The 6,342-nt window shown below is 56.7% G+C and overlaps 1 pseudogene; it reads right to left on the reverse strand.

Moving 5' to 3' along the window:
- Nucleotides 1–2,047: 2,047 nt before the first annotated feature.
- On the reverse strand, nt 2,048–4,256 carry LOC120560492 (annotated as a pseudogene).
- Between the last annotated feature and the right edge of the window lie 2,086 nt (nt 4,257–6,342).

Here is a 6,342-nt window from a genome sequence, read left to right on the forward strand (position 1 = left end):
ATCATTTCATTGGTCAACACTACAGCTGGCATTCTATTGGTTGTTGACTTTTGATAGGGTTATAACACACAAAAAATCCAAGCGCGCAGGAGAAATCCGAGAGCAGAAACTTTGCAAGTGAGCAGAATCAGCCTGAGTGCGAGGAGAAGGTTCAAAGCTGAGAGCAGGAAATCTGTCCAAACAACAACATATCTGAGTCCAAGCAGAAAGTTTGAGTGCAAGCAGAGCAAATCCAAGCGCGAGCAGTGACTATTTGAGTGTGAGAGCAAGGTTTTGAGGGAAATTATTACAAAATCTGAACGTAATATCAGTGAGAAATGCTCTCAAATTGAAAGAATGCGCTCTTGATTAAAGATAGGAATATAACTCCATAAGCAATGCGTGAAAATGTTTTGTGGACCGCAGAGAAAAAAGAATACTTCCGAGCAGCAGGGTTCAAAGAACGGCAAACATCAGCAACACCATAGGTGTCAAGAAACAACCGAATTGAATGGGCAGCTTTAGAGATCGTCATATTCCTAACAGAGCTACGGTCTAAGTTAGGAGCTAGCACACAGTTCATGTCTCCACCTATTATCAAGTGTTCGTTTAAATCAGGCAGACGGGAAAAGAGATTGGTAAAGAACGATAGTTACGTTATTGTAACTCCAGATTCTATGAGTATAGGCGTAGCCCTCTAAGCCACGCTATGGGTTCATCCCTTCGCGCATGCGCAGTCATGAAGATTTTCTTTCCCGCCCTTGCGTGCCGCACGGGCTTCAACTACGTCTGCAATTACTGTATAAAAACAGGGCGGACCCGTTGCTCTGCTCCCAACATCAGCTTTTTCTTCAGCTAATGCAATAGGAGCAGGTGGCCCGAATCTTAGAGGGCTACGCCTATACTCATAGAATCTGGAGTTACAATAACGTAACTATCGTTCTATTTCGTATAGGCTTCGCCCTCTAAGCCACGCTATGGGTTAGGGCGAAGCTGATGTAGTCAATGCCACCTGCGACAGATCCCACAAGTGGAACATAGACTAACTATTTTCCCTTACTGTCACTTATCTCTCATGTGCCGCCATGGCAACGACCTGTTAGCTGGCTGAAAGCCCAAGCCGAGAATGCAGGCGTGCATGATTGATGAGGGAAATACATGATTGATAATTATGGGACGCCCGAGTTCCTCCCAGACACCCAGAGTGGGGGGGGGAGGGGAGAGGGCATAAGAAAACATAAGGCGGCACATGTCATGATTGTATAATAGTGACAAAAACATATACATATGTACATAATATATACAATTATACATACGACGGGGCCTCATTCGTCGTTGTGAGAAGAGAGGACCGAGTGAGTCAGGGAGGGCTCAGACACATCCCGCAAATAGAAGCGGATGAAAGGGCATGGAGATGCCCAAGAGGCCGCAGCACAGATTTCAGCCACTGACATGCCTCTGAACAGGGCTGTCGATGCAGACAGAGCCCGTGTAGAGTGTGCCCGAATGCCCTGGGGGGGCACCGTCCCCTCCGTGTTATAGGCCTGGGTGATAGCCTCGCACAGCCAGTGGGACAGGCGTTGTTTCGACAGGGCCGCCCCTTGGGAGTGTTCCCTGTAGTGAACAAACAGCTGCTGTGTCCGCCTTATGTCCGCCGTGCGTAAAACATACTGTGATAACGCACGCACCGGGCACAATCTGTGGGAAGCCTCCTCCGCGTCGTTGTTATGAGGCGGGGGGAAAAAACCCTGGAGGGAAAAAACCCGACCGAAAGGAATTTGTTAAAATTTTTGGTGTGAAGGAAGGGTTGGGCTGTAGGGTGGCTGCCCTCTGATTGAGAGACAGGATGGCGATACTGACAGCGCACATAAGTCGCTCACTCGCTTGGCTGATGTCAGTGCAAGGAGGAGCGCCGTTTTTAGAGACAGCAACCTGAGAGGGGCTTGTGCCAGGGGCTCGAAAGGGGGCTTCCCCAGAGCTCGGAGTACCAGGGCCAGATCCCATTGGGGCGTTTCTGCCGTCGGACCCCTTTCAAAAATCGTTTAACTAGGGGGTGCGCAAAAACCGTTCACTCTCCATAGCCTTCGTGGCAAGATGAAATGGCCGCCGCATAGGCTTTGACCGTGGATGGGGCCAAGTCGTTATCTACCAGTGTTTGGAGATAATTCAGTACGACGGGCAGGGGGCACGATATGGGATCTGACTCCCTCTCTGTGCACCAGCGCTGGAAAGCGGACCAGCGCGCCGTGTAACACGCTGTTGTAGAGGGGGCTCTCGCGCTCTGAATGGTGCGCACCACGGCAGGTGGCAAGCCTAACCTCTGCAAGCGTTCCCGCTCAGCAGCCAGCCCCACAGTCGCTGGGTTATCACCGGGGTGGGCTATCGGCGCCCCCAGCTGTGACAGGGCGTCCTCTTGCCACGGCAATTGCCAGGGGGGAGCCACCAGTAGCTGGACCAGCGTCGGGAACCAGGATGCGTTCGTGCGCTCCGGTGCCACCAGGATGACCGACAGGCCTTCCTCCTGGGTACGTTCCAGGAGGCGAGGGATCAGAGGGACCGGGGGGAAAGCGTAAAGGAGGGTTCTGGGCCAAGGATGGTGGGAGAAAGCGTCCGCGCCCAGGGGTGGGTTGTCCAATGAGCTCAAGGAAAACCACAGAGCGCACTGTGTGTTTTCTCGTGAGGCGAACAGGTCCACCTCCGCTTCTCCGAACGATAGTGGGATTCAATTTCCACTCGTTGTGAGAGGGTCCCCCCCTCGACATTAGGTCTGCCGCCCGGTTTAGTATCCCGGGGATGTGGACGGCCCTGAGGGACAGCAGATGACTGTGAGACCACAGCAGGAGGCTCCTGGCTATTTCCAATAGCCGGGCCGAGCGTTCGCCGCCCTGGCGATTTATGAACGCCGCTGCTGTGACATTGTCTGTCTGCACCACCACATGTCTCCCTGCTACCTTCGGGGCGAAGTGCTTCAAGACCTTCAGCACTGTGGACAGCTCCAGGCAGTTTATGTGTGGGAGGGGAGGAGGAGGCCATTCCCCTCCCACCACCTGTGATTCGCACATTCCTCCCCAGCCAGTGAGGGACGCATCCGTGTACACTGTCACGTATGACGTCACTCTGCCCAGGGGAACCCCAGCTGACAGGGTCTGGGGGTTTCCCCAGTATGACAGGTCTGACTGCAGAGAGGGAGGGATAGTCAGCATTCACCACTTGTGGCGTATGGGGTCGACGCGCTGACGAAGGAACCACCTCTGGATTTTTCTCATGTGGAGAAGCCCCAGGGGTACTACCATGTAGCCCGCGGACATCATGCCCAGAAGGCGCATGATAGACAGCGCTGACACCTTTGCGCGGGGCGTGGTGCGCGACAGGAGAGAAAGCAGCGTTTCTTGCCTCGGCGTTGACAGCCTGGCCCTCATAACAATCGAGTTTAGCACTACGCCCAGATAAACTATTGATTGTGAGGGAACCAATGCGCTTTTCTGCCAGTTTATGGCGAAACCGAGTGTCTGCAGGTGCTGCAGGACTGACACGGTGTGTAGCGCCGCCGTTTCCCGAGAGGGAGCCAGGATGAGCAAATCGTCCAGATAAAACAGGACTCTGACGCCTTTTTTCCACAATGGCTGAAGTGCCGTCTCCATGCACTTGGAAAAAGTGCGAGGGGCCAGTGAGTAACCAAATGGCAGTCGGTTGTACTGAAAATGAGCCCCTTGGAAAAAAAGCGCAGGAATTTCCTGTGTCTGGGGATGACTTGGATGTGAAAGTAAGCGTCTTTCAGATCCACGGACGTAAACCACTCTTGGTGGCGCACGCATTCCAACACGTTTGGTAGTCAACATGTGGAATGGACGTACCATGACGCACCGGTTGAACTGGGACAGGTCGAGGATGGGGCGAAACCCGCCTGACTTTTTTGGAGTGAGAAAGTATCGGGAGTAAAAACCCTCGTTCTCCTCCCCCGGAGGAACTCGGGAAATTCCTCCTTTTGAGAGCAGTTCCCGTAATTCTGACGTCATGGCGTCTGATTCCGCCTGGGACGACACAGTTGTCTCCAACACGCCCGCAAAGCGAGGCGGGGGGGAGGTGAACTGGAGTGTGTAGCCCCGTGATATCAGTTTTGACATCCACGAGTCCATGTGTGTCAGTCTGATCCACGCCGCGCTGTGCTCTGAGAGCGGGCGCATGTCTGTGTGTTGTTTACAGACATAGCTAGCAGGAAGCGCAGAGCCCGTCCCGCCGCTGGGCGAGACGTGGGTAGAACGTGTCGCCCAGCCCATGGTAGGGCCCTGTCGAAAGGGTGGCGGGTCATCGTCGTCCTCATCCCGCTGGCATAGCCAGGGGAAGAGGAGAACTGAGCGGCGCTAAGTGTAGCGGCATGGCGTTTGCTCCCGCTGTCTGCATAGTGAGAGAGCGGTGCAGCCCCGCGAGCAGCGGTGACCTGGTGTGTGTTTGTGCTTGTGTGGGGAACATCTGTCATATTATCAGCGTAATGTTCAGTGGGAACAAGGGCTGCTAGGTTGAGGGGAAACTGCTCTTTAGAAAGACTTGAGTGGCCCTTAAAAGGGCCGTTGTGTTTCCGGTTCTCAACCGTGGAGGGACAGACCTTCCCCGCGCCCCCGTCATTGCCACCGTCGCCGCTGCTTGGTGGGTGGCTCCGGGGGCGGGTTAGACCAGGTGGGAGCCGCCTTCATGGTCCTTCGACCCCGTGAAGCCTGCCGGTCGGGGGGGCGGCTGTCGCTGCGGTGGGGCGGGCGGAGGTCGAAGCCTGGGAGGGCGCAGCCGCAGCAGAGGCTGTGGGGCGTTTCCTCTTATGGCGGTTGGTGGAGCGGTGGCGCTGTTGTTGAGGCGCCGCCTTCCAGGAGCCAAGCTGCCGTAGCCGCTCCGCTTCTTCGGCTGCCTGGTGGAGGTGGGAAGTGGCTGTCTGTAAACGAGGTCCAAATAGTCCATCGGGAGCTATGGGACCGTAGAGCAGCTCGCGCCTGACCTCCGTGGGTAGCTGGGACATGTGGAGCCAGATATTTCGCTGGGCCACAGTCTGCCACGCCTGGATCCTCGACAACGCCACCGTGGTCGCCGTGGTGAGGGTGAGGATGGCGGTCATAGCCTTGCCGATCTCCGTAGCTAGCTCCGGAGGAAGCGCCTCCGGGTTGGTGGCCATGGCGGAGACGGCGGAGGCTAGCAAGGCTATGTTGTTTTGCGCCGCTAAGCCCTGGGTCGCACACTGTTGAGACCGGTCAGTGACTTGGGCGCAAACCTGGTCCTGGGGGGACGGCTTCCGGTGGCCGAAGAAGGTAGCCTTCGGAAGCAGGATCGACGCCAGGCTCTGCTCCAGAGGGGGGACCGAAGGAAAACCTGCCTCTGTGTCGCCATGAACCCGTGTGAACGGGGCATAGCGCGAGACTGGCGCCCTCAGTTTCCCCTGGCTGAGAGAGAGCCTCCTCCACGAACGGCCGAAGCTCCGTGAAGCGCGGCCAGAGTGGGGCCCGTTTGGACGGCGGCTCCTGAGAATAGATGTCACTCGCGCTCAGGAGGCCGCGAGAGGGGGCTGGAGGCTCCGCTGGAAGCGCTATGCCCCTCTGGTCCGCCGCCCTTTTTATGATCTCCGGCAGGTCCATAAAAAGAGCCTTGGTGGTGGAGGGTGGAGCCACCTGCGGCAGAGGGGAAGACCGCTGAGGCGGTGCCCCTGGCCGTTCTGGGGACTGGGAGAGCCGTAGCGGAAAGGCGTCGATCCCAGTCTCCAGATCCAGTCCTCCCAGTGGGGAGGAAGGAAAACCCGGAGAGAGAGTCGTTCGTTGGGAGACGAGTCATCGGACTCGCGTTCCCGGCGACGCTCTCTTCCAGCGGTTCCAGGGCGCCGTCGACGGTCGGCCGGTCCGGCCCAGCTGCCGTCCCCCTCGCCGTCGACCTCAAAGGCCAGAAAAGCGTCCGCCCGCCGTTGAAGCTCTTTAGAAGGCAGGCGGGCGCAGAACGGGCAGGAGGCGACGGAGGTGAGAGCCTTGCCGGCGTGGGAGGCGCCGAGGCAGGTCTCGCAGTGGGGGTGGAGGTCCGGCGAGAAGATGTAGCCGGTCCGGCAGGTGGGGCAGAGGCGGACGCCGCTGGAGCTGGTAGTCTTCATTACCTTCTTCATAACTGCTCTTGCTTGAAGAAAAAGTGGGAGCAGAGCAACGGGTCCGCCCTGTTTTTATACAGTAATTGCGGACGTAGTTGAAGCCCGTGCGGCACGCAAGGGCGGGAAAGAAAATCTTCACGACTGCGCATGCGCGAAGGGATGAACCCATAGCGTGGCTTAGAGGGCGAAGCCTATACGAAATAGAATGCAGCGTTATCCCAGTTGGGTGCATAAACGCTTGCTAAAATAACTGG

Source organism: Perca fluviatilis, chromosome 6, assembly GCF_010015445.1.
Source record: "Perca fluviatilis chromosome 6, GENO_Pfluv_1.0, whole genome shotgun sequence".
NCBI classification, from domain to species: domain Eukaryota; kingdom Metazoa; phylum Chordata; class Actinopteri; order Perciformes; family Percidae; genus Perca; species Perca fluviatilis.